At 47.6% G+C, this 24,389-nt stretch overlaps 1 protein-coding gene and 1 pseudogene across 17 annotated transcripts in view; one reads left to right on the top strand and one right to left on the bottom strand.

The window, feature by feature from the left end:
• Window positions 1-14,407, top strand: part of LOC103305730 (zinc finger protein 420-like) — a 36,486-nt pseudogene extending 22,079 nt beyond the window's left edge.
• The window catches only part of LOC103306853 (zinc finger protein 436-like), a 495,746-nt gene that overhangs the window by 450,029 nt on the left and 21,328 nt on the right, over window positions 1-24,389 (bottom strand). The gene's annotated exons all lie outside the window — the stretch shown is intronic.

Raw genomic sequence — 24,389 nt, 5'->3', positions numbered from 1 at the left:
TGGGAAGAGGCGATATTCCCGCAGCATGATATTGATTGTGCTAGTAAAAGACTTAATACATAACAGTCACTACAATTTTATTTCCTCCTCAACGGGCAGCGTCTCCCCTTGTTCTTTGTGCCTGGGTGTCCTGCCGAGAGCAGTGGGTGTCGTGCTGTGAAGGGAGGTGGGGGACACAGCCCTGGGCCACCGATTGTAACAGACAGTGGAATATGGCCGTCTTGGCCCAATGAGTTGGACACCCCAAGGTTACGGCTTTCGCTGAAGGGCTCCGGGGGGTTAAGGCCCCATCTTCATTCCCTGCTGGAGACCTGGGCTCTGTCTGTGTCCACATTGAGCACGTGGGACATACCCACTCTTTGGTCTGTCTCCTCCCTTTGCACGTAACCCCAGTGCTGGTGCCCCTTGTGGCTGGACTATCCCAGGGTGGGAGGTGACTCTGCTCCCCACAGAACCTGAGCGTCCCGGAGAAAGCTCCTGAACTGGTCTCCGTTCCTTGCTCCAGTGTTTCCCTGTGTCCCATCTCTCTGGGCCCATGGTGAGCACAGGGCTGAGGGCGGGTGACTCACCGTAACAGCGACCATCCCAGACCCAGGTTTGCTGGAGTTTGGGGGTTGCTGGGCTCAGGGATTGGGGATCTGGGCCCATTTCTCACCCCTCCTCCTTTCCCCAGGAGGGAGGACGGGGCGTTTCCGAAGCCGGAGCCGGGATTTGCGGAGCTGGAGAAGAGACTCGGCGATTTCTCTCTGCAAAGCGCCCACCTGCAGGAGGTGCTGCTGGGATTCAAAGGTGAGTTGGAGTCTGGGGGTGGCGTCTCCTCTGGTGAGAGCGACCCTGGCCCTGGGGAGGAGTCGGGGACTCTAGGGATGTCACTGATCCCGGGCTCCATCTCACAGCCCAGCTCAGCGAGTCGCCCTTCCCCATGGAGCAGCCCTGTGGGGCTGGCTCTGTCTGCAGTGGCTGCGTTATCGGCCTCTGATCTCTGTCATCATCTCGTAGTTAACAGCAGTTACATCAATAACCAATGGGAACCTCCCCTGAATCCTCACCTCTCCCGTCCTCTCCTTCCCCTAGAGACGCTGCGATTGGAGCTGGGGAGCGACACAGGTACGTGTCTGCCTCTGACGGGCTGTGGGGAGATGTCAGACCCATAACCATGTTAGCGACAGGGGGGCACTGCCTCCAGCCCCGACGTGCAGCTGGAAGCTGTGGAAGAATGTGAAGCCGGGTGAGCCTCGTGACTGATTCGCTCCAGCTGTGATGTCTGACGGGGATTCAGAGCGAATCTGGATCTCAGGGGGGCGTTTCCCTTTGGGAAAAGGAACAACACCCTCACTAGTGTGATATAGGATGAGACAGGAACAAAATATCCAGACCCTGAGGAGTCTGAAAGCTTCAATGAGTGAGTGAAAATGGTCACACGGGGGCAGCAGGAGTGAGGCCGGGTGGAGCCCAGTTATACCCCAAATAGACTAACGCTGGCTGAAGCCATGGGGCTGGTGTACCGCATACAGCCTGGCTGGGAATGGTCATTTTGAACGAGGAGGGAGCAGCCGTTGCACGTGTTTGTGCTTCTCACGCTTTTCACACTGGTGACCCCGGTTTTTTTTTTTTTGAGATCCCCTTACATTTAATGTGAAACGAGATTAAAACACGGATCAAGGCTGATCCTATGTAACTTGCCTGGGTGCATTTCAAGAGGCTGACTGAGAACAGTTGTCCTTGGGGGCTAAAAGTTCAAGAAGTGGGGGGAAATGAGATTTTTTTTGCTTAAGATGCTAGTAAATATTTCAATATCATAGAATCTCAGGGTTGGAAGGGACCTCAGGAGGTAACTAGTCCAACCCCCTGCTCAAAGCAGGACCAATCCCCAACTAAATCATCCCAGCCAGGGCTTTGTCAAGCCTGACCGTAAACACCTCTAAGGAAGGAGATTCCACCACCTCCCTAGGGAACCCATTCCAGTGCTTCACCACCCTCCTAGTGACATAGTGTTTCCTAATATTCAACCTAAACCTCCCTGACTGCAACTTGAGACCATTACTCCTTGTTCTGTCAATATCTCATGGCCCATCTGATTGCGGTTCTGGACCCCTGGGTGTTGCAACCCAGCAGCTGAGAAACGCTGCACTAGATTCTTCATTAATTTGTCTCCCTATTGGCTATGAATGGGAAGAGAGCATTACATTGTATATGGACCAACTCTGAATGGAGCAGCTCGAGCAGAGACGGACCAACCCTTCCGTGGTTAGCAGAGATGGGGATGAGGTACAGTGTGTGGATCCGCAGTGGCATTTCAGCATAGGGAAGGCCTCCAAGAAACGACAATAACCAAGTCTCTGAGCCAGGAGTGGAGAGAGAAACTGAGGCGGAATAAGCGGGGAGAGAAGTCACAAGCTCCCACGCCTGCTCAGATCCAGTTCCTGTCTCAGCACTGGACAGGTTTTGCCTGGTCCCTACTTTTGCGTAGTCCCTGCTCTGCTGGGAGAATGTGCCGTCCTGGGGAACCACGTCAGGTTTAAAGGGTCTCAGTGGGTTTAGTCCTGGTGGGAGGGGATGGGTCTACACTGCAGTGACGGAACATTTTCCCAGCATGAGAGTCTAGACCAGGGGTCAGCAACCTTTCAGAAGCGCTGGGCCGAGTCTGCATTTATTCACTCTAATTGAAGGTTTCGCGTGCCAGTCATACATGTTAACGTTTTCAGAAGGTCTCTTTCTATAAGTCTATAATATAGAACCGAACTATTGTTGTATGTAAAGTAAATAAGATTTTTAAAATGTTTCAGAAGCTTCATTTAAAATTAAATTAAAATGCAGATCTTATCAGTTTAGTGTGATCCTTGCCCTTGCTTTTCCTTGCCGAGTTTTCCAGTGTCTGGCACGGATTTGGATACTTTAAGCTGCACACAGACTTCGGAGTGATCAGTTGTTAACCTTTCCGAACATTGGTGGAGCTGGTCCCCCGGGCCCTGAATATTCCTGGAGCCCGGGCACCACGGGCCCATACAACTCACTGCCTTCCTCTGCTACAGGCTTCCTGTGCGACCTTGGGCCAGTCACTCAGCCTGTTTGGGTACGTCTGCGCTGCAATAAACGGGCAGCAGCTGGCTCCAGCTCGCGGGGTTGAAAAGAGTGATGTCGATGCTCAGGCCCTGAAATCCCAGAAAGGGTCTCGCAGCATCTACATTGCTCATTTTAGCCCTGCAAGCCTGAGTCCGCTGCCCCAGGCTGAGACTTGGTGCAGCGAGTTTTCTATCACGGTGTGGATGTCTCCTTTGTGCCTTAGTTTTCCCTTCTGTACAATGGGAACAGCTGCCCTGCCCCGCATGGCTGCTGGGAGGGTCAGTGACTTAAAAATAGTGAACTGTTCAGCTACCGCAGTGATGGGGGCAGATAAGCCAGAGAGTCCACGGCCGGACGGGGCCACCAGTTTATTTAGCCTGGTCTCCTGCATGTCATAAGTCATCAGCAACTGAGATTAGACCAGGTGTTCCAGCCAAAGCTACAGAAGGAAGTTACAAGATTGCAAAAAAACGGAAAGCCATTTACAGACGGAGCCCCGGGCCGGCAGCAGAGTGCCACTGAAAATCAGCCCCCGTGCCGCCTTTGGCTCACGTGCCATAGGTTGCTGACCCCTGGCCTAGAACGTCTCTGCAGAGAAAGTGCCAGTGAGACGCGTGATGGGAAATGACCTAAAGTCTGTTCTGAAAACCCCCAATAACCCTTCTCCCCCCGACAGGCTGCAGAATAACATCCCCGGGTCCCCCCGGATTCTCCCAGCCTGCCCGGGGAAGGGAAATGGATGCGGCAGAGCGGTCTCAGGTAGGCATGCTGAGGAAATTGCTGGCGGGTTCCTGCAGGAGCCAGAGGGACAGGGAATACACGGGAAGCGGGAGCGAGCAGGGCGTTTGATCTGAGGGTGGGAGGGTGCAGGCAGTGCACAGGGTGGTGAACGGGAGCGGGTGTGATGAACCGGCTGGGACGTGTTAAATCTGGGGCCTGATTCTAGGAATAGATCGTTGGGTGTGGAAATTCCCCTATTTGGGGGACAGGGAACAAACCGGCCTGGGCTGGGAAAACTTCCCAGACTCCCAGTGCTGGAGCATGACCCCACTAAGCAGAGGTTGCTCTGAAGGGGGCACTCACCAGTGAGGCTTAGGGAAGATGCCCTCATCCCCTCACCTCCAGCTGCTGAGAACGGGGAGGGTGTTGGGATTTCTACAAGGAGGGGCTCTCCCGGGACCCCACTGGGGGCTCCCTCTCCTGTATCAGCCTCTGGCAAGAAGGTGTGTGATGAACGTGAAGACCCCTGTCCCCTCCATCTGCTGGGAAGGATGAGGGTCGCTCTCTCTCTATCTCCCCTCACCCTGATGCCTCCTGGACGCTCTGAGCAGCTTGTGGGTGGGTCTCTGCTGACTGTGTCTCCCTTTGATTGGCCCCATGAATAGTGGGGCTGTCAGTGGGGCAGCAGGTACTGAGTGTGGGACTCTTGCTCTTTCAGGGGCCGGTGACCTTCGAGGAGGTGGCTGTGTATTTCACCAAGGAAGAGTGGGCTCTGCTGGACCCCGCTCAGAGAGCCCTCTACAGAGCAGTCATGCAGGAGAACTATGAGAATGTGACCTCACTGGGTAAGGATTCCCGTCCCCTCAGTTCTTAGAAGGGGAAATGCAGAATTAAGGTTCGCACCACACCCCGCGATGTAACCTTAACTCTGCCCTGTTTCAGCAACACCCCAACATGCCAGTGACACTCACACCAGCGCTGTGCCCTGCCCTGTCCCAGGACACTCTGGGAACAGAGCCCAGCAGCAGAACAGCGCAGAGTCTAACGTCGTCTCTTTGCTAAGGCAAAACGTGGGTTCAGGTCTGGCATAAAGCACAGAAGCTGCCTGCCCCTGGCCAGCCCTCAAACCCTGAGCCTGCCGCACACAACCCAGCTCAGATTTACAAACTGTTACCAGCCCTTTACCCTCCCCCTGAGATTCCTTCTGAGTTGTCGCCTTCACTTTCCCCTCACTGAGCCCTGCAGTCCAGTAGCATTTTACGCCAGCAGACGGCTGACGATCCCCGTGGCTAAAACACCTCCTTGTGCCCTGTCACTGACACAGCCTGCAACACTGAGCAGTGAAACGAGGCAGACTCGGTCCCCCAGGGGTCACATCCACCTCTCTGCATACCACAGTCACAGCTCTGCCAGGCTGCTCCAACTAATCCCTCCATCATCCAGCTACAGCTACAGCTGACCCAGTGCACACAGCTGGGGGCAGGCAGATAAATGCTGGTGTTCCCGTCTGTGAACACCACACAAACAATGACATGTTCTCTTAGTCCTTCCTCATCTACAGAAGGGATGTGGACAAATTGAAGCGAGTCCAGCGGAGGGCAACAAAAATGATGAGGGGGCTGGAGCACATGACTTATGAGGAGAGGCTGAGGGAACTGGGATTGTTTAGTCTGCAGAAGAGAAGAATGAGGGGGGATTCGATAGCTGCTTTCAACGACCTGAAGAGGGGTTCCAAAGAGGATGGAGCTCGGCTGTTCTCAGTGGTAGTATATAACAGAACAAGGAGTAATGGTCTCAAGTTGCAGTGGGGGAGGTTTAGGTTGAATATTAGGAAACACCTTTTCACTAGGAGGGTGGTGAAGCACTGGAATGGGTTACCTGGGGGGGGGGGGTGGAATCTCCTTCCTTAGAGGTTTTTTTAAGTCCCGGCTTGACAAAGCCCTGGCTGGGATGATTTAGTTGGGGATTGGTCCTGCTTTGAGGAGGGGGTTGGACTAGATGACCTGCTGAGGATTCTTCCAACCCTGAAATTCTAGGGTTCTATTATAAATTCATGGAGTTTATGGCCCAAAGGGACTATTAGGTTGTCTACTCCGGCCTCCTGTATCACACAGACCATAGAATATCATCCAGTTACTGTCGTGTTAAGCTGAATACCTTGTGTTGGACGAAATCATCTTCCAGAAAGGCATCCGGTCTGGACTTGAAGACTCTGAGAGAAGGAAAATCCTCCATTTCCTTGGTAGTTTATTAATTTTTGCACTACCCTGACTGACCCATAGCCAGTGGCTAATGGCAGCTCCAGGGTTAGGGGACGGGGTAGAGTTAAGGTTACCTAGAGTTAAAGTTGCAGGGGTGGGATGAACTTTGTGGGTGGGTTTCCTGGTATTCAGAGCTTTAAGTTTAGTCACCATCCACGTTCTGGAAGGGCTCACGGCAGCACTGGGAAACCTTAACTCTGTGTTAAAGAAGTGAATTGACTGTGTCTACACTGGAGGTTTTACTGTTATAACTCTGTTGACTAAGGGTGAGATTCTTCACATCTGTAACCGTGAGACATCTGCTGACTGAGGGAGGTATGCTGACTGAGGGAGGTATGCTGACTGAGGGAGGTATGCTGCCAAATTTTAAAGAGCAGACCAGGCCAGACTCTGCATGTGGACGTTCGAGCACTTCAAAAAAAAAATTGCTCGTAGCCCAGTATCACTGAGCAAACTTCCCAAGAGGAATTCCTGCAGAGTGCAAGAAAAATGTGTAACACACCTTGTCTGAAAGCTATCAGGGGTAGGGCTCACACTCAGATACATGGTGAATTTCTGGTGCAGGGGCCTGTTATCACAGCGTCCCCACACGGCCACTGATTTAGGGGCTCCACTCCATGGCTCCACTCTTAGGACTGTCTACTTGCACTTTATTTTATGTCATTGTTTTCAACTATTCTCATTTTTACTGTTCTGTCTCCCTTGCCAAGTGCCCCACCCCCCACTGTCACCTCATCCCTGCCTACCTTCACCCCAGGCATGATTTTTCACTCCTCACATTCCTCCCAGCCACAAGGTGACCCCTTCCCTGGCAAAAAAAAAAAAGTGGACTTTCTTGGAGATGTCCTAGGTTGGGAGTGACCCTGGGGATTCAGAAAATCATACTTCCCCCTCCCTATCTGCAGCATCCTCAATCTCTCTTCCCTGCAGGCTTCTTGGAGCTGGGAGTCAGCCCCTTCTGAGGTCACCTGGCCCAATTCCGGTTCTTCATAGTCTTCTTTTCCAGAGAAACTACAGTCTGTTGCTCCTGGATTATAGCATTTAATTCCCCAACCTTCTCCACACCTGGGGCATTTTCATCCTCCCTCCCATTACGCCGGACTTGCTAGATTCCCTGGTTCCTCAAAATGTGCTTTCCCAGCATCTAATGCACCTGAGATACCCTACTCCACTCCCTCTTCTTGCGTAGTCCTCTGAACCCCACCAACCCATGCTGACTGTTCCCAGCTTCCCTAGGACTCGGTTTTTCTCTGGAACTCTTTCTCGGAAAGAAGCAGGTGCTTTCCTTGCCGGCGGCAAGCGTCACTTTCTAGGCCATGGAGTTAAAGTCTCTGTGTTTTAGGCCCCCGCTTTGAGGAGGATTGTCGGGCAGACGGTGTGTTTTCCCAGCAGAGATGGGCTTAGTTCTATCCCTCTTTAAGCAGAACGTCCTACAGGTTTGAGCATCTGGGGAGCTTGCCCCAGCATATTCCTATTTCAAAATAAGTTGGGGTTAAAATAGAATTGTTTGTGTGAGAAATCTCCCGTGAACCAACGGATGTCCTTTCCCTGTGCAGCGTTTCCAGTTGTCACACCTGGTGTCATCTCCCATCTGGAAGAAGACGAAGACCTGTGGGTCCCAGATCCCCATGATTCAGAGGAAAGAGAGATCCCGAGAGGTGCTAGCACAGGCGAGGAATCATTAAATCAATTCAAAAGCTGTCGCTATCTGAAGGACACAGCTGGGGTTCCTGACAGAGACCTTGTGAGTTCTGCGAGTTCTGGATTGTCCCCAGCAGGTTTGTATCCTCAGAGCAGATACTGTTCATGACTTCCTTTCCATCCTGAGTGACAGCTGGCAGTAACTCCCTCCTTGACTTCCCATCCCCCTGAGTGATTGGATGGGATTTAGAGGCAGAATTAATCCCCTCTCCCCTGTGGGAAAGAATTGGGGGAAACTCATTCCCTGATTTTTTTCCATCTCTCCAGCACTACTTTGGCTGACTAGGATGGTGATAGTGACCGTGAAATTTTCAGGGAGATTAGAGAGGCCATAAAAATGAAAAATGCAATAATAATGGGAGATTTCAACTATATCCATATTGTCTGGGTACATGTCACCTCAGGACTGGATCCAGAGATAAAGCTTCTGGACCCCATGAATGACTGTTAGAGCACTGAATCCTTGAACCCACCAGAGGTGAGGCGATTCTTGATTTACTCCTAAGTGGAGCACAGGATCTGGTCCAGGACAGGTGACTGTAGCTGAATCACTTGGTTATAGCGACCATAATAGAATTAAATTTAACATCCCTGCGGGCAGTATCAAAGAAGCCCACCACAGCAGCATTTCATTTCAATAGGGGAACTATACAAAACTGAGGACATTAGTTAAACAAAAATTAAAAGGTACAATCTCAAAAGCGAAATGCCTGCAAGCTGCATGGAAACTTTGAAAATGCACTCAAGAAAGAAATCATGGGTGTCATTGTGGATAGTTCTCTGAAAAGATTTGCTCAATTTGCAGCGGTAGTTAAAGCTGACAGAATGTTGGAATTTTTTAGGAAAGGGATAGATAATAGGACAGAAAATATATTGCCTCTAAATCCATGGTACGCTCACATCTTGAATACCTCATGCAGTTCTTGTCACCCCATCTCAAAAAGAGATATTTGAATTGGAAGAGATACAGAGAAGGGCAACAAAAATGATTAGAGGTATGGAACAGCTTCCGTATGAGGAGAGATTATAAAAACCTGGGAATTTTCATCTTGGAAAAGAGATGACTAAGCAGGGATACCGTAGAGGTCTATAAAATCATGACTGGCGTGTAGAAAGTGAACACACAAATGTTATTTAATCCTTCACATGACACAAGAACTAGGGGTCATCCAATGACATTAATAGGCAGCAGGTTTAAAATGAACAAAAGGAAGTATTTCCTCACACAACGCACAGCCAACCTGTGGAACTCCTTGCCAGGGGATGTTGTGAAGGGCAAGAGTATAACAGGGTTCAAAAAAGAACTAGATAAATTCATGAAGGATAGGTCCATCAATGGCTACTAGCCAGGATGGGCAGGGATGGTGTCCTTAGCCTCTGTTTGCCAGAAGCTGAGAATGGGTGACAGGGGATGGATCACTTGATGATTCCCTATTCTGTTCATTCCCTCTGGGCCACCTGGCATTGGCCACTGTCAGAAGACAGGACACTGGCCTAGATGGACCATTTTTCTGATCCAGTATTGCCGTTCTTCTTACCCCCGCTTCATTTAAGAGCCCTGTAACGGGATCGGCACCCACCTCTCGCGAGCGCCCCCTCTGGTTGGGTGTGTCTGCATTCTTTAAACCAGTCCAGCCCTGGTATGGGGCTGTATCCCTAGGGCTTCCTCCCTGGAGACACTATCTTCCTGTGGCCCTCCCCGGGCTCAGTCCCTACTCCCTCCCAGCAGCCAGCCAGGAGCTCCTTCATTGCTCCCCTGGTCCCTGCTAGCAAACTGTCCTTGGCCAAACAGTCCTAGCAGCCAGCCAGGAACCTCTCACTACCCTGTTCTGTTACCCTAAAATGTAACCACTAATTTAACTAGCCTACAATAACGCTTTTAAGTTAACAAAAGGATAGCAAGGTTGTGGCCTGCTTTAAAGGAATTGCCAGGGTGTTACCAGAGCAAGAGAGTCTTGCTAACCCTTGAAAAGGACCCGGATGCAACCTGCCGCTCAAGGATTGGACACACACAAGCCGCAATTCTTCAAAAAACAAAAGAATTATTAATTTAATAGCAATAGAAGTTACCAGATTGGATAAAATATACTTCTTAAATGCAATTCTAGTGTATAATAAAGTGGCGCGGCAAAATAAAAAGACAGATTATATGGAATATTCCTCTCTCACATTTAGAGAATACAATCATTACAATGTAATTATATTTAAGCGCTGTTACCGCTTAATGACCCCATTCTGAGAGCGGTGATCAGCCGGTCGCAGAATGGAGTGGGGTAGATCTCACTCAAATGCAGGCATCTGGCTTTACTGACAGATGGACTCCATCATTCCTTAGTAACACAGTAAAGGCTTTTTTTAAACAGGCAGGCTGGGGGAGCTGGTAAATTTCAAATGCTGGTTAACTCAGAGGGAGGGGTTTGGCGTGCAGGTCAGGGGTGTGGGAGAGGCTATGGGGCACGGACTGGGAGGGAGTTTGGGTCCGGGAGGGGGCTTGGGGCACAGGAGGGGGCTCACGTCGGGTGTCTCCCTGCAAGCAGCTCCCCATCCCTGCTGCCAGGCATGCTGCTTCCATCTGCGGGTGCTGCCACCCCCGCTGCTCCCATTGGCAGGTAGTTGCTTGGTTGCTATGGAAGCTGTTGCTATGGTGACCTTTAGAATTCTGCTGCATCTTCTTCGGATGCTGCTGCCGTTGTCTTCGCCGCTGCTGTTCTGGTTGCTTCTTGAGGCTTTTGATCTTCACGAGCCCCCAAACCCCAACTCTTAACCCTGCTGGCTGTTGGCCTCATATATTGGTTGCTTTTTCAAGGTCAGTTCATTGACAATGTATTAGCCTGGCTCAGACAATCAGTTGCCAGATATTAGCCTATTTCCGCTTCCTGTCTAGATCCTCCCCTTTTAGTAGCATATTTGTACTTCCTGTCTAGCTCCTCCCCGCTTACATCATCCTATTTTTAGATAGGAAAGCTCCTTCCCTGATGCCATCTTGGATTCTAGAACTTTACACTATCTAAATTTAGACTCTCATTCCCCGCCTCCAACATTTTAATCCGCCAAGTTGGATTTTTTAAATTTAAACTATCATTCATTTCTACATATTCAAAGCCTTAATCTTAACATTAATTATTGTTTTATGCAAATCAAAAAGTGTCCTGATACTGGCACCACCTTAATTATGTCAATTGGGAGAGGTGTATTTGATGGTGTTTTCAACCCCTTCCGAGGTTTTCCTGCAAGCCTCTGTTAATGTTCTGAATGACCTTGCAGCACCTTCAGAGCAAAAATCTCTCATTACAAGTCCCAGCCAGGAACATCTCTTGCTCCCCTGGTTCCTGCCAGCAGACTTAGCTGTCCGTAGTCCTGCTGCTCCTCCACCCAGGCACGCAGTCCGTTCTTCTAAAGCTCCAAGCAGCAACTAACTGCTACTCTGTTCTGCAGCTCCTTTTATATGGCCCTCCTGGCCCCTGACTGGCTGTTTCAGTAGCCCCTCTGATTGGTTGCTTCCTTGCAACCACTCTAGGCCACTTGGAGGACCTCTCCACTGCTCCTTTCCTTGGATGGGTGTGGCAGAACCCTGTGGCCTCCAGCAAGGGGCCGTTGGGTCTAGTCCATCCCCTTACAACCTCGCATAAGATTCTCTTTGGAACCAGAATGTACAGACCAGATTTAGGATATTCTTGTACCCCTTGCCAGGTGACATTGAGGGTCTCTTTGGTCACAATCACACACTTCCCTTATACATGTAAGCTGAGGAGGTCTGGTCTCTAACGTGATGAACAAACCACAAGTTACAATGTATTGAAGTATGGAGGAACAGGACTAGACAGCTAAGATGAATAGAAATGGAGTAAGGGCACTTTAGCTTTAGGTCACCAGCTTGTAGGCTTGGCAGAATTCAATTTTTATTTTTAAATTTTTTTTTATGATTTCAATATATTTTTAAGATTCCCCCCCCACCCATTTTTATTGATTTACATGTTCAAAATTGTGGGAAATTACAGGTTTTAAGCATTGTTTTCAATTTTTAGCCATTTAAATTTTCAATGGCAGGAAATGCTGGTGCGGTGGTCAGACAATAATTATTTAATGGCCGTAGATGTTGAGACTCAAAAAGTTAAAACTTTATAACTGTTAAAACAAACCATCAACATCACATGTCAAAATATACACAGTAAGTACTCTTAAAAGCAAACTCTACATTCTCAAGCAACATTTTTCTTAGTTGGCCTATCTGAAATTCTGATTATTGATGGAAATATTTTTGGTCGGTTTCTATGTTTATGGTGAAATTGATATTTACCAAGAAAAATCTAATCCTCCCAAGCCTACCAATCTGAATCCACCAAAGTATGTGTTTAATTTAGGGCTGTCAAGCGATTAAAAAAATTAATCGCGATTAATCGCACGATTGAAAAAATTAATAGTGATTAATCACACTGTTAAACAATAATAGAATACCATTTATTTAAATATTTTTGGATGTTTTCTACATTTTCAAATATATTGATTTCAATTACAATACAGAATACAACGTGCACAGTGCTCACTTTATATTTATTTTTGATTACAAGTATTTGCACTATAAAAAAACAGAAGAAATGGTATTTTTCAATTCACCTAATACAAGTATTGTAGTGCAATCTCTTTGTCAGGAAAGTGCAACTTACAAATGTAGAATTACGTACCAAAAAAACTGCATTCAAAAATAAAACAATGTAAAATTTTAGAGCCAAGTCCACTCAGTCCTACTTCAGCCAGTCGCTGAGAAAAACAAGTTTGGTTATAATTTGCAAGAGATAATGCTGCCCACGTCTTGTTTACAGTGTCACCTGAAAGCGAGAACAGGTGTTTGCTTGGCACTGTTGTAGCCGGCATCGCAAGATATTTACGTGCCAGATGCGCGAAAGATTCATATGTCCCTTCATGCTTCAACCACCATTCCAGGGGACATGCGTACACTTTGTATTCTGGGTTCTGATTGAAATCAATATATTTGAAAATGTAGAAAACATCCAAAAATATTCAATAAATGGTATTCTATTATTGTTTAACAATGCGATTAGTCGCAATTAGTTTTTTTAATTGCTTGACAGCCCTACATTAAACACATACTTTGGCGGATTCAGACTGGTAGATTCAATTGGTATTCTATTGTTTAATCACGATTACTTTTTTTGAGTTAATCGCGTGAGTGATCTGCGATTAATCAACAGCTCTCATTTAATTTAAAGCATGTGAGTAGTGTCATTGAAGCCCTAACGTTTAGGGATTCCCAGGACATGAGGCGCTTCTGCCACTCCTCTTCCACCACAACCAATTTCCCACATGGTTTGAGCTCCCCTTTTCCATCCCTGTTTCTGCCAACAGGTGATGTGTTGCTGAGTGAGAACGAGGAGCAGAAACCTCAGCAAGAAGATTCTGAGCAAGTGAAACCACATGGGGCATTATTGAAAATATCTCATGAAGATGTTTCCAGGAGTCATGAGCTGGGAAAAGGTCGTGAGAGTCAGCACAGGCAGGAGAGGAGGCAGAGAAACCAGCCAAGGGAGAAAATGAATAAAGCCATGAATAGTTGCGGACTGCACAAATACCTCCAGGAAACCGCAGCCCAGCAGAAAATCCAGGCAGGAGAGAGAAACAAGACATGCTCTGAGTGTGGGAAAAATTTCAGTAGCTGCTCTGCCCTTATTTTACACCAGAGAATCCACACAGGAGAAAGACCCTATGGATGCTGTGAGTGCGGGAAAAGCTTCACTCGGAGATCAGCCCTTATTAGGCATCATAGAATCCACACCGGGGAGCGACCCTACGAATGCTGTGAGTGTGGAGAAAGCTTCACTCGGCGCTCAAACCTCATTACACATCAGAGGATCCACACAGGAGAGAGACCCTACAAATGCTGTGAGTGCGGGACAAGCTTCACTCAGAGATTTTCCCTGACTACACATCAGCGAATCCACACAGGGGAGAGACCCTACGGATGCTGTGAGTGTGGGAAAAACTTCACTAACAGCTCAGCGCTTATGGCCCATCGGAGAATCCACATGGGAGAAAAACCCCATGAATGCTGTGAGTGCGGGAAAACCTTCATTAGCAGCTCAAAGCTCATAGCACATCTGAGAATCCACACGGGAGAGAGACCCTATGAATGCTGGGAGTGCAAGAAGAACTTTACCAACAGCCCAGACCTTATAAAGCATCAGAGAATCCACACAGGAGAGAGACCCTATGGCTGTTCTGACTGTGGGAAAAACTTCACTTACAGCTCAGCGCTTAGGAAACATCAGCAAATCCACACGGGAGAAAGACCCCATGAATGCTGTGTGTGCGGGAAAAGCTTCACTCAGAGCTCATCCCTTATTTCACATCAGCGAATCCACACAGGAGAAAGACCCTATGCGTGCTCTGAGTGTGGGAAAAACTTCATTGACAGCTCATCACTTCGGAGCCATCAGAGAATCCACACGGGAGCCAGACCTTATGAATGCTCTGAGTGTGGGAAAAGCTTTACTTGGAGCTCAAACCTTATTACACATCAGAGGCTCCATACCTCATAGAGACACTCTAGCTGCCCTAAATGTGGGAAAAACTCGTACCAGAACTCAGCCCTAACTTATCACCAGAGAATTTGCAAGGGAAAGAAACACCATAAAACCCTTCTCTAGGACTGACCTTTTGTGTCATGAGGTCTCTCGGGTCCCTCAGGTGGGTTTCCTGTTCATCTCTCTTTGGCGTGAATCATGTGATCCTTCCTACCAACTCCTTTGTCCTATGAGTCATAGGAGCATGTGTCCCTCCTACCAGGATGTCCATGAGGCTCAGGTGCGGGGAACAGGGGTTACCCCAACTAGCTCTATCAAAGTAAAATGACTTGGGCCTCATCTCCACCTGGCTTTCGCTAGCTTGATGTAAAACCACAACTCTCTTTGCAGTGAAGACTTGGCTCATGTGTAGTAGCTGGGGTTGTCTAGCAGGTTTACTCATAACTTCACCTATGCTCCATCAGTTTTCCTTGTCTAAACAATCCTGGAGCACCTCATTTCTACTGTTCTCCCATAGCACAGTGATTGCTAGAGTCACCAAGTTCCCCTTTGGGCACCAATTCCCTCGTTTTCATTGGTTCTCACATTATCACGTGTTGAACTAAACATCGGTTATTTTTTGTACCGTTTTCTCATTTAAAAAGATATATTTAATTGTAGCAAATTCTGTGACACCCAAAGACAATGGGGTGTGTCAGAGGGATTCCCTCCTTTCCCAGTGTCACGGAGTCCCCGGGCGATGCTCTGGAACTGCTCCCTATGGAGCCCGGCAGGACTCTGGGGAAGTCTCCTCTCTGGGAGCAGACTGTCTCCAGGGCAAGCAGCTCACACGGCTTCACCTTCCTGGGTCTGACCTTGGAGCATTCAGCCTCCCCTACCCCTCCGTGCGCTTCCCACAGCGAGTCACCTGGGCGGGTTCCAGGGGAAGCCAGAGGGTCCTGCCCCCCACTTCGCAGTCAGACGTGACTCTTAGCCAGCCAGTAATACAGAGGTTTATTAGATGACAGGAATACGGTCTAAAACAGAGCTTGTAGGTACAGAGAACAGGACCCCTCAGTCAGGTCCATCTTGGGGGATAGGGAGCCCAGACCCCAGTGCCAGGTCTCCCTCTGTTTCTCCAGCCAGCTCTAAACTGAAGCCCCCTCCAGCCCCTCCTCTGGCCTTTGTCTCTTTCATAGACTCATAGACTTTAAGGTCAGAAGGGACCATTATGATCATCTGGTCTGACCCCCTGCATGCTGCAGGCCACAAAACCCTTCCCTGGACTCTGCCGTTGAAGTCCCCAATCCTGTGTTTTAGTGACTTCAATCGGCAGAGACCCTCCTGCTAGTGATCCCTGCCCCATGCTGCGGAGGAAGGCGAAAAACCTCCAGAGGCTCAGCCAATCTACCCTGGAGGAAAATTCCTTCCCGACCCCAAATATGGCGATCAGTAAGACCCCGAGCATGTAGGCAAGAGTCTCTAGTCTGACCCCTGTTAGCCATTATACTATTTACCTACCATTGCTTGGTTTTCCTTGGCTACTATGTTTTACCATTAAACCATTCCCTCCATAAACTTATCTAACTTAATCTTAAAACCAGACAGGTCCGTCGCCCCCACCGTTTCCCTCGGAAGGCCGTTCCAATATTTCACCCCTTTGACGGTCAGAAACCTTCGTCTAATTTCAAGCCTGAACTTCCCCACGGCCAGTTTATATCCATTCGTTCTCGTGTCCACATTAGTACTAAGCTGGAATAGTTCCTCTCCCTCCCTTGTATTTATCCCTCTGATGTATTTAAAGATAGCAATCATATCCCCCCTCAGCCTTCACTTTGTCAGACTAAACAACCCAAGCTCCTCTAGTCTCCTTTCATACGACAGGTTTTCCATTCCTCTGATCATCCTAGTGGCCCTTCTCTGCACCCGTTCCAGTTTGAGTTCATCTTTTTTAAACATGGGAGACCAGACCTGCACACAGTACTCCAAATGAGGTCTCACCAGCGCCTTATACAACGGAAGCAGGACCTCCTTATCCCTACTAGATATCCCTCGCCTAATGCATCCCAAGACCGCATTGGCTTTTTTTACCGCCACGTCACATTGTCGACTCATAGTCATCCTGCGGTCTACAAGGACCCCTAGGTCCTTCTCCTCTTCCGTTACTTCTAACCAATGAGTCCCCATCTTGTAACTAAAATTCTTGTTAGTTATCCCCAAGTGCATCACCTTACACTTTTAAATTTCATCCTATTTCTGATACTCCAATTCACAAGCTCATTCAAGTCTCCCTGCAGAATATCCCTATCCTCCTCCGAATTTGCAACGCCTCCCACCTTCGTATCATCCGCAAACTTTATCAGCCCACTCCTGCAATCGCTTCCGAGGTCAGTTATAAATAGATTAAATAAAATTGGTCCCAGAACCGAACCCTGAGGCACTCCACTAGTAACCTCCCTCCAACCTGACAGTTCACCCTTTAATACGACCCGCTGCATTCTCCCCATTAACCAATTCCTTATCCACCTCTGGATTTTCATATCGATCCCCATGTTTTCCAGTTTAACCAATAATTCCTCATGGGGTACAGTATCAAACGCTTTACTGAAATCCAGGTATATTAGGTCCACCGCATTTCCCTTATCTAATAAGTCCGTTACTTTCTCGAAGAAGGAGATCAGATTCGTTTGGCACGATCTGCCCTTCGTAAAACCATGTTGTAATTTATTGCAATTGCCATTAACCTCAAGGTCCTCAACTAGTTTCTCTTTCAGAATTTTCTCTAACACCTTGCACACTACAGATGTTAAACTAACAGGCCTGTAGTTACCCGGATCACTTTTTTTCCCTTTCTTGAAAATAGGAACCACATTAGCTATTCTCCAGTCTAACGGGACCACCCCCGAGTTTACAGATTCATTAAATATTATCGCTAACGGGCCTGCTACTTCCCGCGCCAATTCCTTCAATATTCTCGGATGAAGATCGTCCGGTCCTCCCGACTTAGTCCCATTAAGGTGTTCAAGTTTTTTTTCTACCTCGGATACTGTAATCCCCCATCCTGTGTTCCCCTCTGTAATGGTGCTAGTATCCCTAATCCCTTCATTGGCCTCATTAAACACCGATGCAAAATATTCATTGAGATATTGCGCCATGCCTAGATTATCTTTAATCTCCTTTCCTGGGCTAGGAGGCCACCTGATCTCTTTGTTCTCCAACACCTTCAGTTGGCACCTTGCCGGGGAGGGGCCCAGGCCATCAGTTGCCAGGAGACGGGATGTCGGCCATTCTCTGTGCAGACAGCATCACACTGGCCCTCTAGGTCTCTGCAACAATCACACCCCCTTATCCCACCACCTAGATACTTAAGAACTGCATAGGGGAAACTGAGGCACCCACACAGTATTCAGAGAAAACATTAAGAACATTCCCACTTCGTCACACCCATCATCCCAACTGTGTTAGCTTCTGTCTGAGCTGTGCAGAGTTTATCTTCTTCACAGTCTAGACCATCACTGCCCGTAGTTTCCCATAACACAGTGTTCGGCGCTCTCAGTACTTGGGAATCATGGTTTGATTTCATTGATCCTAAATCAGAATCATTAGGTCCGGATGTGAAAGAGTCACAGACCTGAAAGGAGAATTTTTAATGGATCTAAAACCGTGTGTGAGATGTTATTGACATAAACTGTGACCGTATAGAGCAACCACAGTTATAGATTTGCAGCTAATATTGTACAAAGGTTGTTGTGTGAGGTGTCTATGGAAAGGTTGTAATTTGCTGGTTATAATTACGCTGGCTGTATGTGTGTATCATTTTTGTATTTGAAGTTATGAATATTGGCTCTATACTTGAATCTCCAATGTATTTGATTTCACATAGCCTTATTGAAGCATTTGGTCAGCTTCTTGAGAAGGGGCTATTCTCAGTAAGTGCCCAATCAAGAAACACTTAACTGACAATGGACTTTGGGAGATGCCAATCCACATCCGAGCTTTCCTGGGAACGTTCAAACTAACATGTAAACAATGACGTCGGCCTGCAAACTGAGTCATGCACAGACATGTGACTTGCCCATGTGACTCCAGACTCCATCTTGCTGCTGTGATTTTCCACAGTATGAACAAAGGGGTGTCCTTCCACAGGCAGAGAATATAAAAGGCCCTGAAAACCCCTCCATTTTGTCTTCAATCCTGCTTCTTACCTCTGGAGGAACCTTGCTACAAACGGAAGCTCTGAACAAAGGACTGAATGACTAGGGTTACTATAATTATCAAATAAAAAAAGAGGACCCTCCACGGGGCCCTGGCCCGGCCCCCGCCCATTTCCCACCCCAGCCCCGCCCCTTCCCCGGCCCAAACCCGCCCTAACTCCGCCCCCTCCTCCCTCCCTCCCACTCCCAGCCACGTGAAAAGGGCTGCCTGAGCGCTACCAGCTTCACGGTTTGCCGGGCAGCCCCCAGACCCTGCGCCCCCGGCCGGCGCTTCCCCAGCGCAGCTGGAGCCCGGGAGGGGAAGCGCCCAGCCCGGTAGCGCTTGGGCTTCGGGCAGCCCCTATGCCTCCGGACCCTGCGCCCCCGGCCGGGCGCTTCCCTTCCTGGGCTCCGGTGGCACAGGGTCCAGAGGCATGGGGGCTGCCCGAAGCCGGTAGCGCTCGGCTCTTAAACAGAGCTGAAGAGTCAGGGGAGGAGCAGAGGCGCCGCGGCCGGAGGCTCTGCTCCTCCCCTGACTCTTCGGCTCTGTTTAAGAGCCGAGCTGCCCGAGTGCTTCGGGCAGCCCGCATGCCTCCGGACCCTGCGCCGCCGGAGCCCGGGAGGGGAAGTGCCCGGCCGGCGGCTGGGGTCCGGAGGCAAGTGGGCTGCCTGAAGCCCATAGCGCTCGGGCAGCTCGGCTCTTAAACAGAGCCGAAGAGTCAGGGGAGGAGCAGAGCAGCTGCGGGAGGGGAAGTGCCCGGCTGGCATTTTCCCGGACATGTTCGGCTTTTTGGCAATTCCCACCGGACGGGGGTTTGATTGCCGAAAAGCCGGACATGTCCGGGAAAAAACGGACATATGGTAACCCTATGAATGACCCATCCCAGCTGTGGATGTACTCCAGAGACTTGATTTGAACCTGCAGTTTATTCCATCACTGCCTCAAGCCTGAACCAAGAACTTTGCCATTACTGGATGTAATTGATTCCATTTAACCAGTTTTAACTCTTATCTATATTTCTTTCTTTTTATGAATAAACCTTGTCCCTCCTGGCTGCAAAGACTGAGACGCCCTTAAGGTTGAAACACCCAAGCGGTAGATGGTGAGAAGGTGGTGGGATTGCACCCTGTAAATAAACTTCACCGCTGATTGCTGGACCTGAGGGTCTCTGAGTGGTTTTTGGAGCAGAGGCAGGAGCAAAGGGGACCCTGCTACACCCTGTCACTAGACCGTAAAGGCAAACAAACAAACAAACAAAAAGTACAGAGTTCACAATCACAACTGCTGCTAGGTGATTGCATTCTGTCTGGCAAGCAATCAAAGAAAGTTTTCTTTAAACATCTTCAGATCTGTTTCTTGATCCGGTGGTGGTGGTATTATTAGGACAAGAGTGCCTTCCTAGCAGCTGATATTTCATTGTTTTAATGTAATTTAGATGGAATGTGAGGATGTGACTGTGACTGGTTCGGTCACAGAGACCCCCCTTGGGACTGTCACCTGATGTGCTGAGCCTACCTCTGAGCCTGTTTTCTCTACCAGCTTGGGACTCCAGAGCCCTGCCTTATTGAGCCAGACATGCTAGCCTGCTGCCACACAGACCCAGGGTCTGGTCCATGCCCCCCAAAGCTGCAGACTGTAACCAAAAACTGCTCAGCAAGTCATCTGTCTCCAGCACCCAGTTCCCAATGGGAGCCAAGCCCCAAATAAACCCATTTTACTCTGTATAAAGCTTATACAGGGTAAACTCATAAATTGTCCACCCTCTATAACACGGATCGAGAGAGATGCACAGCTGTTTGCCCACCAGGTATTAATCACTTACTCTGGGTTAATTAATAAACAAGTGATTTTATTAAGTATAAAAAGTAGGATTTAAGTGGTTTCAAGTAATAACAGAACAAAGTAAGTTACCAAGCAAAATAAAAACAAAACATGCAAGTCTAAGCCTAATACATTAAGAAACTGAGTACAGGTAAATCTCACCCTCAGAGATGTTCCAATAAGCTGCTTTCACAGACTAGACTCCTTCCTAGTCTGGGCCCAATCCTTTCCCCTGGTACAGACCTTGTTAGTTCCAGCTCAGGTGGTAACTTGGGGATTTCTCATGACTGGCAGCCCCCTTTGTTCTGTTCCACTCCCTTACATATCTTTGGCACAAGGCGGGAATCCTTTGGCTCTCTCTGGCTTCCCACCCCTCCCTGTAAATGGACAAGTACCAGGTTTAAGATGGATTCCAGTATCATGTTTAAGCTACAACCCCAAAGCCAATTAAATCTTGCTCCTTAGATTTCCTATTGGCTAAATCCTTCTCCTTCCCCCTCCAACACAGAACCAGACTTTACTGGGGCTTTAATAAGGAGAAGTTTAATAGCTCTCACTGAATATTTTACAGCTGACAGTTTAGTTTCTTCAGACTTCACAGAATGAGGAGGACACATTCAAGCATTTCAGAGGGCAGAGTTTTAGGGATATTTAAGAGTTGGAGAACTATTCGATCTGGTGCGTTCCCTGTGTGGATTCCACAGGCGATCAGCACTGATGCACATACTGAGACATGCCCTGATAGAATAGAAAAGCTGGGACATCTCCAAGTTCATAAAAAAGAAAGATCAAAAAATAGGACAAGGAACGCTGAAATGATGAGGGGTTGGAACTCTCCAACTCTCGTAGTGTTCGGACTCACGTACAGTAGGAGCAGTAGCTGTAGTTGCAGCTGGCCCAGCACTCCCCACTGCTATGTTTTCTCAAGGATAGGGAGACTGCCAGAGCCGGTCACTGATGACATGACTTCCTTCCCTAGAGGGGATCAATCTTTCTTAGAGAGCTTGACGACTGGAAAGGTGAAAGACTTCAGCCTATTTCTTGGTCCTTATGGTTGACAATTCCAGCTTACTCCACTCTCCTGAGATCTCTGGGCAAATCAGGGTGAAGTATGCCTGGGATACCGACAACATGACCCAATAAAGTTGGAATGAGGCAAACTCTGGGCTAACATCATTTTGGAAAATTCTTCCCCAATCCAGCAGTTTTTCAGTTATGTGTTCTTGAGAACCACATTCAGTGAGGATGTGTGAACCCCAAAGATACAAACGAAAGAAAAGCAAGGCCAGGTTTGAGGACATCTCCACAGCCTGGCCTAACGGTTCAGTAGCTATGCTTTAATATCTGGCCTTTTCAAAAGGAAACAAGGTTGAGTACCGATAAAAATAACTGGTCACAGCAACTTTTAACAAAAAGAACAAAACAAAAAAAACTAGTAATGGCCTCATGTGTCCATCACCTTTCTTATAAATATATACGGACATCTCATCATAGAAGTCCTGTCTTTCCTTTGCTAACAAGCACTACGGGAACTAGGTACCCCAAACACTCTAACTGGGTAAAAGGTTACACAACTCTCTCCTTGAGGAGTTGTCCTCTGAACAGACGTTGACTTTAAAGCTTGTCAGAATAAATCTGAAATGGAAATAATTAAAGTCTATACTGATCTGTATTCTCATACACATGATTACTCTCCCATATTCCATCACCGCAACCTTTGGAGGACGGTTTTATTTCAGAATTCCTTAGTAATAAGAGGTAAAATACCTCAAATAAACTTTTAAGAATTAGCTACTGTATTACTAATGAAAAGAGAAATATAATCAGAAATATTTTGGAAAGATGAAAGTTATCACATAATTAGTCTCTTGTTCATTCATAAATAATGAACTTCATGTTTAATTTCATTGTCACTGGTAACAATAACATATTATAAGATTGTGTAATCTTTGATTATATGTTACTTTCCTTTAATTCCATTTAATACCCATATCCACCAAGTGAACCCTTCTGTAAGCTTGTGGTTTACACCCATATAGGTGCCTTCCATTTCTGGAAGTTAATTTATCTGTGGCTTTTCTGCCATAAGTGTGGGTGGAAGGGGTCTCACACTATGTGGGAAGGCTTGCAACATGAGAAAAAAACAATTCTATTCTATTTTCACACTTCTAATCTTTCCAAGTACCCGGAGATGGAAAAGTGATGCAAAGACATAAAACGCAAGACCAAAACGAAGGGTACGTCTATACTTACCTCCGGGTTCGGCGGTAAGCAATCGATCTTCTGGGATCGATTTACCGCGTCTTGTCTAGACGTGATAAATCGATCCCGGAAGTGCTCGCCGTCGACACCGGTACTCCTGCTCTGCGAGAGGAGTATGCGGAGTCGATGGGGGAGCCTGCCTGCCGCATGTGGACCCGCGGTAAGTACCTTGTAGTTCAAACTAAGATATTTCGACTTCAGCTACGTTATTCACGTAGCTAAAGTTGCGTATCTTAGTTTGAACTGGGGGGTCAGTGTGGACCAGCCCTAAGAGACTAAAGCATAGAATCAGGACGCAACATTCACATATCCTGCAGTCTGAACTTGGAGATTGATAGACTCATTCCCTAATGGGTTACCATCACTTACACAGAAGGAAAGTCCTTATTGTCCAGACAAATTGGGATCCATGAGGAAGGAATGTCTTGAGAAAAAGAATTCATGCTTCACTTTGCCTTGTGAAACTTTGGATTCAAACAGTGAAGGACCATTTCAATCTAACCGTGGCATCTTTGGGACTCTAATCAATGCCACTGAACTAGCGAGTTGTGTTCTAAGCACAATTTTACTTGGACCGTAGCTCACCACAGCTTTCATCTCTGCAGTGAAAACCAACTACTGGGTGCCTGCTGTTTCTACCTATGTTCTTGCCAAATCCTTGGTCTGGATGGAGGCAAATTGACATTTCTCTGGAGAAGAATCCTTTACCAAACCAGCCAAAAATCTCAAAAGTGCCAGTGAGGCATGGCTTCTCCAAACATGCCCAGTTTATTTTTTTAATCTGATGGAACAGGTCTAAACTGGAAACTAAATATATGTCTGGATGAGAATCACTATATGGTACAAGACGTGGGGGGTTTATTCAAAAAGAGTAAACTTGCTGCAGCTGTCTGACATTAAACATCGATTTTATTTTATACACATCTGAAGCATTACAAAGGGGGAGTTCAAAAACAACAACAATAAAAACCATTATTTCCTCCACAGCTGCATTGCTAGAGACACTACTTCTCTCTGTTAGGATTAGCTAGGAGATATCTTCAGGAATAACCACCTCTAAGGCCTGGGTCACAACTGTTTTGAGAACATAAGAATGGCCAGACTGGGTCAGGCCAAAGATCCATCAAGCCCAGTTTCCTGTCTTCCGACAGTGGCCAATGGCATGTGCCCCAGACGGAATGAACAGACAGGTTATCATCAAGTGATCCATGTCCTGTCACCCAATCCCAGCTTCTGGAAAACAGAGGCTAGGGACACCTTCCCTGCCCATCCTGAGTAATAGCCATTGATGGACCTATCCTCCATGAATCTATCTAGCTCCCTTTTGAACCCCGTTATAGTATTGGCCTTCACAACACCCTCTGGCAAGGAGTTCCACAGGTTGACAGCGCGTTGTGTGAAAAAATACTTTCTTGTGTTTGTTTTAAACCTGCTACCTATTCATTTCATTTGGTGGCCCCTTGTTCTTGTATTAGAGAAACCAATGCACGCGCATTTTGCCTAGTTCCAAGTAATTTACTGGGGAACCCTTTCCCCAGATTATTTGAAATAATTTCTGATTTAAATAATTGAACAAAACTGTGATTATACCCGGTGATGTAAGTTACTTGCACCATTTGAGGTGTGCCGTGGTTCACCATTTCAAACGGAAGGAGATGTAAAACTGCAACTGTTTCCTCTATAGCATATCCCGTAATGGAGAATATTCTCTCTGGCTGACTGAGCTGCATTTGAACATTTCCCATCACGGAGGGATGAGGGGAAACCATAAATAAAGGAAGAAATGACCATTGAAGCAAATGGTCATTTGTCTCAAAGTCCCCAATATATCTGAACTACATTCTGCCAA

Source organism: Chrysemys picta, chromosome 16, assembly GCF_011386835.1.
Source record: "Chrysemys picta bellii isolate R12L10 chromosome 16, ASM1138683v2, whole genome shotgun sequence".
In the NCBI taxonomy this organism is placed as follows: domain Eukaryota; kingdom Metazoa; phylum Chordata; order Testudines; family Emydidae; genus Chrysemys; species Chrysemys picta.
Note: the sequence above shows the minus strand (reverse complement) of the source record. Positions and strands in the feature narration are given on the sequence as shown.